Source organism: Anabrus simplex, chromosome 1, assembly GCF_040414725.1.
Source record: "Anabrus simplex isolate iqAnaSimp1 chromosome 1, ASM4041472v1, whole genome shotgun sequence".
In the NCBI taxonomy this organism is placed as follows: Eukaryota; Metazoa; Arthropoda; class Insecta; order Orthoptera; family Tettigoniidae; genus Anabrus; species Anabrus simplex.
This window is the reverse complement of record NC_090265.1, coordinates 197,556,218-197,569,326: the sequence shown is the minus strand read 5'-3', so window position 1 is coordinate 197,569,326 and position 13,109 is coordinate 197,556,218. Positions and strand designations below refer to the sequence as shown.

The window sequence follows — 13,109 nt, the reverse complement described above, 5'->3', positions numbered from 1 at the left end:
TACAAGGGCTAATCCCATGCTAAAGAGGTGACTTAAGAAAAGAACAATTGGTTTTACATTAACGAAAAATAGGTTGAGAAAATAAGTTCACCTCAAGACAATGTGAGTGGGAGCTCGAGAGGGTTAGCACTCTCTATCCCAATATGTCGTTTTAAAAGAGAATATATGAAAAGAGAAGTTACATTTTAGGAAAAGGTTACATGGTTGAACGCTTAGAACCCGCCCCGAAAGTTAAACTGCTGAGCTAGCAAAGAAAGAAGTTATTAATCGGCCATTACCTTGTGTTGAACGGCTGGAGAAGAAAGAGGCGCTTCCCGCCCCCTGCTATGTACTTAACACACTGAAAGATGGAACAGAAGTGGCCCAGAGACCCAAAAATCAGCAGTTTAAATACTCTCGCGGAAGTTTCTAGGCGTTAGGGGAAAGAAAACACCCTCCCACAAACTCTTTATTGGATAGGACCCCGCAACAGATTCAAGTTGGGGGAAGATACATCTGATTGGATAGAAATTAATTGAAGAAATTCGGGATTGGATACATTCATAACAAGGGGAAGAAAGGGGTAAATATTGCCAACTTAAACAATGATAGAAAGAAATTTAACAAAGAACAAACTCTTGAAATTAAATTTTCTCCAACAAAATAGTTCTTTGACTCCGCACTAGGTTGCACTATTGTTGATCTTCAGTAGTGTCCTCTAGGAGAGAAAGTTTACACTTCTTACTTCAAGCGAAACAAAAACACATCAAAAATGACACAGTTCAAAAACTCAAAATTTTCCGCGTGGTGACATCTTCTGAGAAGGTAGAAAATTAATACTGTCAATAAAGTTCAGACTTCCTCCAGCAGAGGAGTTTCAACAGGCGCACACTTTAAATTAGCGGAGTGGAGTTGTACCGCCCGGTACAATTATTATTATTATTATTATTATTATTATTATTATTATTATTATTATTATTATTATTACAATTTCTAACTCAATTGAACACATAAATATGGGAGATACGAGAAAATTTCATAGAATTAACTCTTTAGACCGCTAAAAGAGGCATTTTATGGTGCAATCCCTTTGTCGATCTAACGCATCGTTTAGCAGCAGTGAATATATAAATGAAGGTCTGCAATATTGTAAACATGCATGTACTTTCGTATGTCGATATATATCGTCGCTTCACCGGTAAAAGGTTGTATCCCACAATACTCTTCCTATCCATTATTCTCCTTAAGACTGGTCACGCCTCCCAGCCACATATGGAAACGCAGTCCATCAGAACAATGTCCGTTGTGTTCGTTTTCCTATGTCGATGATTAACCTTACATGCATTGTACACTAGGAGTGCGTAAATACGTAATGCAAACGTATATTCCTACAGTACGGTACTGTTAGGTTCATTTTCCTTTACACATGGGCATAGGAAAATGAACACAACAAAATTTGTTCTGATGGACTGCATATCCATACGTGGCTGGGGGGCGTGATCATTCTTAAGGAGAATAATTGATAGGAAGAGCTTTGTGGAATACAACCTTTTACCGGTCGAGCGACGATATATATTCATTGAAGTCGATTTTTAGCGATCATGAAAGGGTGCGTCTGCCATTATCACTAATAATTTTCAAATCCATAGTGACTGTCAGCAGGAGGGCGTCTTTTATTGTAATCAATACTTTCCACATCGACTTGGGCTGGCAGTAGCAATAGGGTGCTTCTCCAACTCCTTAGTAACCGGCATTATTGAGGAGGGCGAATCATTGTAATGAATAATTCCCTTCTCAACTTGACTGGCAAAAGGCAAGGGAGCATGCAATTTTCTTCAAAAGTCCCCTACCCGGTGTGTGGAAGTAGGAAAGAGGACGTGCCATTGTAACGAAAACTCCCCAAATCGATTATGACCGCACAGTAGACAAGGGAGCCTTCTATTATAATGAAAACTTTCCAACTATATTGTGAATGGCAGTAGGCAAGTGAGCCTGCCGTCATCATCACAACTCTGCAACTCACAATTTACATTGGGAACAACGTATAGGGACCTCCCCATGCTGTTTCCCGGATAACGCTGAGAGACATGCAACTTAAAAGTATCTTTCATTGTGTGTACAGTAATTTACTTCGATATCCATATAGAGTGTTGAATATCGTCCCGAAGTACGGGTATATCGGCTAGAATAAAATATATTCTTCTGTCTGCTACTTTTCCTATTGGGGTTGTAATATTTGGACCACTTTCATGAAGCAATGTGTAAGATTTTTATCACTATTGCGTGTTTCGGTACTGGTAGATTGTGTGGTGCGTTCCATGTATATGAATAGTAGTGCACCTGTTTAATACGAACACAAGTACCCAGTCTGTAATCCAGGCTAGTTAGCCATACACAGTTATATCCCACACCAGTATGAGAATCGAACCCCGAACCCTGTGAAATAAAGGCCATAACGCTATCCATTCAGCTAAGAAGCTGAACTTGTTATAAATATCATTATTTTGGAAAACTATGGTAAAATAATAGAAAATCATAATTTTGAACGATGGTAAGGAGTTGTTGGCAAACAACACAACACGTTAGCACGTTGATCTGAACGAAGTTGTGATATGTTGCAGCATGTGTTCTATACCTAAAAGCTAAGATTTATAGTATACATCTGTTTGTTAATATTAATATATGTATTACATTTTGTGATAAGCAGTGTATTACAGGACGTTACTGTTTAAGAGAGCTATTCCAAAAATGTGAGTGTTGTTGGGGATTGTAGTTACAGTAGGTCCACGTGTATATTTATAAATCCAACAACGCGTAGATTTGAGAGAAATCATGCTGTTGTGAAGTGATCAGCGCAATGTCTAGATTTAAGTCCGATAGAATATATTTTGGACTGCATTCGTTCTAATATAGGGGAATGACTGCCAGTGTAATTTAGTTTCAAAGTTCAATAAGGTATTTACTTTTAATTTTTATAGTATTTTACGTGTAATAGTACATACAGTCTGTTCTCTGCTCCAAAAACTCTTTTCTGAAAACCGCAGCCTTTTAAATGACCTATTGTTAGAAATGCAGAGGTTTAAACTTCAAAATATCAAAGTTGGGGTGTTTGAAATCATTGATCTTGAAAGAGAACTCCTGATTGTAGGAGTAGTTTTTAAATGAGCTAAAATTATTTTGTGAGATGAAGATGTGGAAAGGTCAATATTTTCATGTTTTAATATTCTAACTCATAAAGCCTGTATGTTTTTAGCTCATCTTGAAGATTTACATCTGAGAATTTATTTTTTCTAGAACTACAAACTTTTTTTTTCACCATTTATCATCGAGTAGGGAAATATGAGTGCATGATATCAACGATCTGTCCCCCTTAGTTTATTAACAGGGATACCAATAGCAACGAATCACGTTTATACATTCAAATTTCTGCCAACATTTTAGATAAGTTTACGATTATTTTAGGTATCATACTTCTTATAGAAGTTCATACACTACTACCTAAAATAAAGATTTTAAAGTGTATCTAAAAGAGGTCCGTTACTCCATTTAGATAGGCATTAAAGAAGATATTTCCTCAAAAATTGGAGGTAGCTATTGGCATTCTATGTTATTTATACCGTATATTAGGGGAAAATGTACTTTTATAAAGTCATCCTTGTATATATTAAGCTATTGAAATTGAATTATGTCTATTTTCTCTAGTTCTGATGGTTCCTAAGAAAATTGCATCTAAACATTTTAAATGTCAGTTTTAGAAATTTTAATATTTAATATTAAATTCATGTTGTTGTTTGTGTTGTTTAGTCCTCAGCCCGAAGGCTTGTTGGATCCTCAACATCTCTGCCATCAGCTATCATAGATGGCCTAGGCATCACTGAAGAGGCGTACTAGGGAAATGAGGAGTGAAGTAGTTTCCCGTTGCTTTCCTCACCGAGCCAGAATTTGCTATTACATATAAGTCTGCCAAGCCCATTGAAATGCGTGCACCAACCGACCCCATGAGCAATATTTTCACGCCATACATAGCGGGGACTGGCTGCAGAAGGAATGGCGTTAGGCTACTAGTATCACTCATACCTCAGCCACTTTCATTTTATCAAATCCAAGGATAAAGCTGAGACAGATCAATGAAAGTAACAAAATTTCTTTAGCCCATACCAGAAGACATAGTGCACTGTAAACACTAGGTCCCACCAGCAAACGCACATTAAATGCATATTAATTTAATATTATCTGACAGCTTAACGGGAGTAGCAGTCGTGCCATCATATTTAGTTAGTCAATTATAATACACCTTTGTTGCAGTAACCTACACACATAGCCTATATATGTATGTATTCATGAAAGGTTACTCTATTCAGATAAGTGAAAACCCGAAATGTGAACGTTGATGGCCACGTCCCGGAGTTCCCATCTTGCCAGGGTATCTACGGTTTGGATTTATCTCAGTTACACATTCTTAAACAACAGATAATTTAGCTGGGTTTCGATCCAGCAATCTACATCAGTGAAGAAGATACTGTAATCAACTGAGTTAGGGAAACAATTCGTCACTGTTCGGGCAAAAGGTTATATCTCACAATGCTCTTCCCATATATTATTTTCCTTACGCCTCCCTAACACATATGGATATTTAGTCCATCAGAACAATATTCGTTGTGCTCAGTATAATTTCATACTTAATGTTCATTTTCCTTTACACGATAGCACACGAAAATGAACACAACAAAAACTGTTTTGATGGACTGCATATCCATATGTGGCTGAGAGGCGTGACCAGTTCTAGGGAAAATAATGTGTGGCAAGAGCATTCTGAGCTGTACCCTAACCTTTTTCCTGAACAGCGATGAATTATTGTAGAAGAAGGATTGATTTTATCTCTGATATGCCTAGATTCAGAAACTTGCGTTAAAATAAAATTACGGGATATGTCGGTGAATAAATCTTGTAAGTTAATGTGGGTATTTTCCCCTGCTAATGTAATGTATTCACGACGGAGAGGTGACATCCGTGATCTATGTTCGTAGCTGGCTGAGAGAACACATTACGGCTTCATTCTAGGGAATAAAGTGCTCCATTGTACTGGCGCATATTGGGTCCATACTAGTCTCTAAGGTAAACCAGAAATGGCAAGGACAATTTAGTGTCATAGTTCTCACTTAACGATGCTGCAAAGTGAAGTAGACTGATGAATGAAATCTAATCAATGAGTAGTTGTCCGACTCGTTGGCTGAATGGTCAGCTTACTGGCCTTCGGTTCAGAGGGTCCCGGGTTCGATTCCCGGCCGGGTCGGGGATTTTAACCTGCATTGGTTAATTCCATTGACCGGGGGACTGGGTGTTTGTGCTGTCCCCAACATCCCTGCAACTCACACACCACACATAACACTATCCTCCACACAATAACACGCAGTTACCTACACATGGCAGATGCTGCCCACCCTCATCGGAGGGTCTGCCTTACAAGGGCTGCACTCGGCTAGAAATAGCCACACGAAATAAAAAAATGAGTAGTTAATAAACATAACTTGCTAAAGAAATTGTTTTCTTAAATCAGATCAAACTTAAACCGAATTCTTAAACCAACCCTCAGAGCTGCAGAATTATCGGGATGTTTGTGTATCGGAATGTACTTCACACCATTAGAAGACTGGCTCATCAAGGGAATTATGTGGCCAACAAACGTCAAGGAGGCTGAGAGAAAATGGAAATTGGAAACTAGATGTATCGGCACGATCCCGTGCTTTTGATTGTACTACAAGGTTACTATACGGAAATATTGCGTACATTGTCGGTGAAGAAACAAAACCTCGTAAATCAAAATCGACGGTTTTCTTTTAAAACCTCGTATGTCCCAATGCTCTTCCTACCCATTATATTCCTTAAGGCTGGTCACGCCTGTCAGGCACATATTTATATGCAGTCCATCAGAATAATTTCATTATGTTCATTTTCCTCTGCAGTTATGTAAAGCAAAACGAACCTTAAATACATTATACTGTAGGAGTGCATAAATTCGCCATGCAAACACCATCCCTACAATACGGTTTGATAAGGTTCATTTTCCTTGACAGACCAGCATAGGAAAATGAACACAACGAAAATTATTCTTATGGACAGCATATCAGTATGTGGCTGAGAGGCGTGACCAGCCTTAAGGAATATCATGGGCAGAACGAGCATTGAGACGTACGAGGTTTTAAAAGAAAGCCAACGAAATGCTCTTCCTATCCATTATTATCCTTAAGATTTATCACGCCTACCAGCCCCATATGGATATGCAGTCCATCAGAACAATGTTCGTTCTGTTAATTTTCCTATGCAAGAGTGTAAAGGAAATTTAACCTTATATACATCACTCTAAAAGCGGATAAATATGTCATGCAAACACATGCCTAGATGTTACTACAGTACGGTACAGTAAGGTTCACTTTCATCTACAAGAGCACAGAGGAAAATGAACTCCGCGAAAATTGTTCTGATGTACTGCATATCAATGTGTTGCTGGGAGGCGTGACCAGTATTAAAGTGATTAATGGATACGAAGAACATTGTCACATTCGCGGTTTTGACGCAGCAGGGACGATATAACAATATACATTTCGTCGTTGCGCCTGCGAAAACCGCTATGTGATAATGTTTTAGGAGGAATACTTACCCGCAGCACACACATCATCATGAGCGAAAATTCTTTAGACACCTCGCACAGTATCGAACCATAGATGGCAGAACCTTACCGACCAAAGCTCTAAGCTGAAATATTTCACATAGCGGTTTCCGCAGGCGCAGTGACGTTTGATCTTATTCTTCCAATGGAGCGAGATGCAACAAGTGGACATGCAGTGTCGTATATTATACAGATGTCTCCACTTCGGCGACATTTATTTATCTTCGTTCAGTTCCAAGGTGTTGAGCCGGGCTCCTCGCAAATTTAAAACAAAGCCAGTTAATAATTAAATATTATTTAATATACACAGAATACTCTTTAATACTTTCGAAAACGTACCCCATGTTACTCTTCAGGACTGAAGCATTTACAAAATGTCGTTAACGGCATTTTGTACACTTAGCTAACATTTTTTCCGTGTATTAAAAAAGGAGGTTAATTAATACATATATGGTATATCAGGTGGGACTTTAAAAATGAAAAATCATATTCCTTTACTTTAAATTATATGTAAAACTGGATATCTCGTAGCTATGATCACGACATCAACAGTTGCGTAACAACAGACTTCCTTAATGTTTTAATAAATGCATTGCTGGGTAGTTCATTGTAAGTCAAGAGTGTTATAACGAAAATTGTATTATTTTTTATTACTTAATAAATTCAAATGCATTTCTTAATGAGGGGATAGTTTTTGAAAAATGGATCTGCCACTGGACACTATTATGCATCGGTCTGCGTGTTACTCTGTTCCTTCGCCGATAACCTTAAAACGTTTCTCATGTTTGGAAGGCCAACTCGACCCGATATCTCTATTAATAGTCGTGGAACTAAGTATTAATCCACTGCTTCTTTTATAATGAAGTATTTCATTCATTCTTAAAGGGGACCAGGTTAATACTGTATTGGCATGAAACTCAACGGGGGTTCCCAACATTTACACGTAATCTTTAGCGTCATGTTTAAAATATACCTTCATTCTTTTAAGTATGGTAGCATTAAAACGACATTAGCCCGCTTTATATCTTCATATCTAATAGGCTATAGAATTTAAATACTTGTGCCGAATGCACGAATGTCCTTCTTGGCAGTTGTACGGAAGAATAAGTGTCGAAATTAATAATATATTTCCCGTTTTTTTGCTTCGTATTAAATGTTTTGTCCTGCTCTACTTATCCTCATAACTTCTCTTTGGCACACCTACCCAAAGACTCCAAAAAACAAAAACAATCAGAGAAAGTTATTTATATAAGAGAGATAAAATTAAAAGTGAACATTAAATTTACAGTCTTGTTAAGTTATTAAATACAGAATGGAAGAGACCAGGGAGAAAAGAAAACACAACGCATTATTACCATAGGAATGTGGGAAAAGAAACCTAAGGGAGGTGAAAACAGAGAAGATGAATGTAGCTAGTAGTATGCATACTCTGCACTCTATAACTTCAAGGAAATATCTCAAAATTATTAGTTGGCCTAATTGTGAAAGATACGCCCAATAAGGAATTATGGGCCTATACACTATATATATATGTAATCTACATAATTAATTCTAAAGCATATTTTTGTTGGAATATGCGTAGTATTTTTATTATTAAAATCTAAAGGCATAGGGGATAGGAGAATAAACCTCGTATCTCACAACACACTCCCTAGTCATTATTTTTCTTAAGACTGGTCACTCCTCCGAGCCAGGTATAGATATGTAGTCCATGAGAACAACGTTCGTTGTGCCCATTTTCCTGTGATTACTAGTGAAGGAAAATGAACACTACTGTACAACGCTGTAGGAATGTATATTTGCATGACCTATTTATGCACTCCTAAAGTACAATGTATTTAAGGTCAATTTTACTTTACAGTGTAAGGTCGGAAAATGAACACGACGAACAGTGTTTTTATGGACTGCATATCCATGTGTGGTTGGAAGGTGTGACCAACCGTAGTGACTAGGAAGATCATTGTGAGGTACGGGGTTTTGTCTCTTACCCCCGAATAATGACTATAGCAATGATTCTCTATTCCCTGTTACCGGACATCCGTGATTGGAAGAGAAGAGTATTCTTTTCATTCACCCACTCGTTCATTAATCATTCGTTGATACTCTTTAAAAATTAGTCCAATACACAGATTGTCAATAAACTTGCATAGCTGCATTAAGTCAGGAGTAGTGGTGTTATTATTTTAGGAGGAAGTACTACTGGGGAATCATTCACTACTAACACTAATCAGAGGGAAACTTGGAACAGTTCCGACACTTCAAAAAACGAAGGTATCTGCAAAAGAAAGATAAGGGGCACGAAGGGTATGAGAATGAAAACACTCCTTGGGTCTCACAAACCTAAAACTGCCGGGATCGGAAAATAACAAGGGTTGGCCAAGAGAGTTCCAATAGGATAGATTAAAGCGTAGAGCCTGGCACAGTATTTAGACTACTTTTTAGGGAACGTTAAAAGGTAATCTCGTTCTAAGAGCGTAGAAATGCACTTCTTTGTTGGTAAAACCTCCATGTATCAACTAATCATAAATTTTCCATGCTAATGTGTTCCTTCCTTTAGGTCGTACTTGTTGTCTAAAAGAATGCGTTTTCAGACGGTTACAGCACATTTTGTGACATAAAGGGTACATTAAACATACGCAGTGGACCTCGTTCAGGTGGTTGATTACAATAATGAAGTGAGTTCAAACTGGAAAATTTTGGAAAAATGATTTCCACATCTACAGAGGCACATGTTCCTGGGGATCACTCAGCCTCTAATAGGTATATTCCTAGTAATAAAGGCATTCAGGCGATGAGGTAACTAATGTATTTCACTTAGTCTTCAGCTTTGACTCCTCTGGAGGTCACGTTAAAGTAAACTACAAATTTAACAAAGTTTGTCTCCTCTACAAGTGTTTTACACCGAGTCGACGTCAATGTATCGTGCAACAAGATAAAATTATTTAAATTCTTATTGTTGCATTAACATTAGGAAAATTACGATTATCAGTCAACTTTTTTGCATCAAAAATTTCGTATCGGAATGTTAGAGGATAAGAAGTCATTGCATGAACGTGTACCAATATTAGCTGTTGTACTTTTCGCTTAAGATATATCGTGGATGCCGGGATAAAACCTCATATGTGAAATATTTTAGCTTAGAACTTTGGCCGATAAGGTTCTGTCAGCTAAGGTTCAATATTGTGTGAATATTGTCAAGGCATTCTCGCTCTTCATAATGTATGTGCTGCGGGTCAGTATATCTCCAAAATAGGAGGTTTTGTCCCGGCAACGATGACATGTTGCTTAAAATGGAATCACTTGTGTAGGTTAATTACTTCCTCTGGATACACTGAAAGCCATTTCCAACCATGAATGAAAATAATTGAAACTATTTTCATGAAAACATTGTGTAAAAACATTTTATAACAATGTAGTTGACAATTTTTATTCAATATATTTTATTGTCACTCATTTTTAGAGGCACTTTTACTTATCCCCAATGTCATCTATCAAGAGATTAAGCTTTGATGTTATTATTTAATTAGTACTACATAAATATTACTACTATTACTCTTTTGCTCTAACAGACAATAATTGTTTGTCCTAAAAGTGTTCAAATGGCAAGGGATAGATAAATGAAACATGCAATATTTGAACAGAGTTATTTTTCACACTCTGGTGTTATACTTAGTCCAAGTTTACGGTAACTATGACTACGGCATGCGCTGTACGCTTTACGGCTGTTGGTAACACATTGACATGCTATGACACCCTTTATCAAATAGGTCCTCCGATAAATACGTATTCTACCTTAAAACTGGTAGAGTCAATCGTTTTTTAAAGACAACCGTGCCCATATTAATAATAATTAATAATTATCATTGGAGTAATTTAGACAAACCACATCAATAAAATAATTCTAAAATCAAAATCAATCTCATCAGCCAAATAACAATAAAATAATAGTTAAAACCTAAATCAGCGTCTCCTCGTCTCTTCATACCCTATCCTCTCCAACCTTCCACTAACGGCGACGTACAGGGCACACTTTCTCCTCTCTCAGTGTTTATATTATTATTTATAAAATTTAAATGTTACAATAATTAGTATCACATATGGATATCTGAACTTTCTATCCTGATTCATTCGTTGACTTCACGTGAACGCGGGGAAGTGGCGTCAATAAATTATAAGAAATACATATCTGAACGGTATATTGTTGAGTATGTTGTAGATATCGCTATAGATTTCTCTTGATTTATAATCTCAAGATTCCTAGTGGAATTCAGAACCATCCCATGCAACCTGCAATTAAATTTACATTTGGAAGTATGGAAAGAAGTATAGCAGTCCCTTTGAGTGATTTCCGTCAGATTGTGTCCTGTGATATATAGCTGGAGTTGATCGACATTCTAGCAGCGAACTGTTGTTTCATGACCGTCATTTTGACTTGTGCTGTTAATAAAATGTCAGGTATCAATATCATCAAATGGTAGATATGATCAACCTACTCAGTTCAAGAAGAGTGGGTGCCTATAGAAAAGATAGAGGCGCACTTCTAACACCTGGTAGAATATTCATTCATGTAGCGAAAGAGAACATTTTAGGAACATTTTAGTGAGCACCAGATTAATTCGAGGAAACGGGGGTGAGGGATAAGATCACGTGGCATTAGAGGTAAAAACTTTTCCCTTCTCCGGGGAACTCCAAGACCTGTACAGTAGGTCTACTTAAGATGATACTCCTTTAGCTTGTTTTGTTAGCCGATGAAATCCAAAAAAATTCTTGGTACGCACATAGGTTATAAACTTACTTTTAAAATTGTAATCGATTCGATGCATCGATAGCGTACTAAGGATGTACATTTCCAAACTTACGTGCAAATTTACCAGAATGATGGTAATAGTTTATTTTTAAACCCATAATGTAAGTTGATTTCTAAAAAGTGAATAATATGACAGACGTAAATGCGGTTCGGAGAGTGCAGTTCTCAGCTTACGCCTGGGAGATGATGAGATCGAACATCATTATCGGTAGCCCTGAAGATTTCAATAGTTTATAATTTTAAAATCAGTTCCTAAATTAAGGTTTTTCGGTCGCTTCCTTCTTCGTACTAGGCCTTTCTTATCCTATTTTCGTCAGCATAACCTGTCTGAGAAGGTCAGAGGTTAAACGAATCGAAACAGAATGACGTTAGAGATCCAGCGTTGCATACTATTTGAATACTGTAGCAATTTGTAAAATACTACCAAACATTAACCAAAAAAAAAAAAAGGTTATTTCACTGCAAGAGCAACAGCGGGTAGGAGGCCGTGAAGGCCGCATGACGTCTCCACCAGCTTCTCTGTAACGTGTCCCTTTTTCGAATACTGATCGTGTGTGGGATTTTTAAAGGAGAACTCACGTCAATGCGGTTTGGATTTCACATAAAACCGGAGGACCAGTGGCTATGATCACTGTATCAACAGTCATGCAGAAGTGGAAGGGGAATGAACCTTACCGTACCGTACTGTAGGAACATATATATATTTGCACGAAGTATTTACGCAATGGTACAGTATAATGTATTTTATATTTTCTTTGCACAACGAAAATTGTGTCTGGGAGGCGCGATAAGGATGATAAATGATAGGGAGAGCACTGTGGGATACGAGATTTTGCTTCTTAAGTGACGATATAATATATTAATCTATGACTCCCCTAAATATATCAGACCAAATTTTACGATACGAAAAAAATCGATTTTCATAATAGTTCAACTCATTAAAAATCACGAAAAATGCAGCCAAATAAAGATTTCAAAGGTAACTGCATGATGTTGCATTTGCAATCAGGGCTTATTCGCTGTATGGGAGTCTAAGCAAAATGCAACTCAATAGTTATCAAATAACCATGAATTACTAGTAATGGTAAGATTTCTCCGTTAGGTACCAATGTCAGGTGATACTGACTATAAGTTTTAAATGAAGGTGTTGTGAATAATTCCTTTCATATTTCCAATTATATTTTACGCCACATAAAACTCGATCTAAAGAATACGAGTGAGGACAGAGGAGGTGCTTTCCCACTGAGTTTTGGCGAAAATTCTTTGTGACGCAATTCTTACTTTGACTGAAATTATGCGATTTGTGTTATTTATTGCGAACTATTTTTATTTGTATTTCTTTACTTCCATTTATTTGCCTTATTTTGCTTGGCTTGGTTAAAGGTACGAATCCCTTTCTTACACTAAACCAAGATTAAGATATTCATGTAAATAATACAATTTACATTAAGTGGGAAATAATCAAAAACAGCCTAGTATTACCGTCGCTGCGGAAACAGTGCTGTGTATCTCACAATACTCTCCCTCTCCATTATTTTCCTTAAGACTAGTAATGCCTCCCAGTCACATACGGATATGCAGTCCAACAGAAAAATTTTCGCATGGTAGGGTAATATTTCCTCTGCTTATGTGTAAAGGAAAACGAATCTTATGTAG

The 13,109-nt window shown here is 37.2% G+C and overlaps 1 protein-coding gene across 1 annotated transcript in view; it reads left to right on the top strand.

Annotated features, from left to right (window-relative positions):
* LOC136863965 (homeobox protein Hox-C4) overlaps positions 1-13,109 on the top strand; it is a 176,680-nt gene that overhangs the window by 153,268 nt on the left and 10,303 nt on the right. The gene's annotated exons all lie outside the window — the stretch shown is intronic.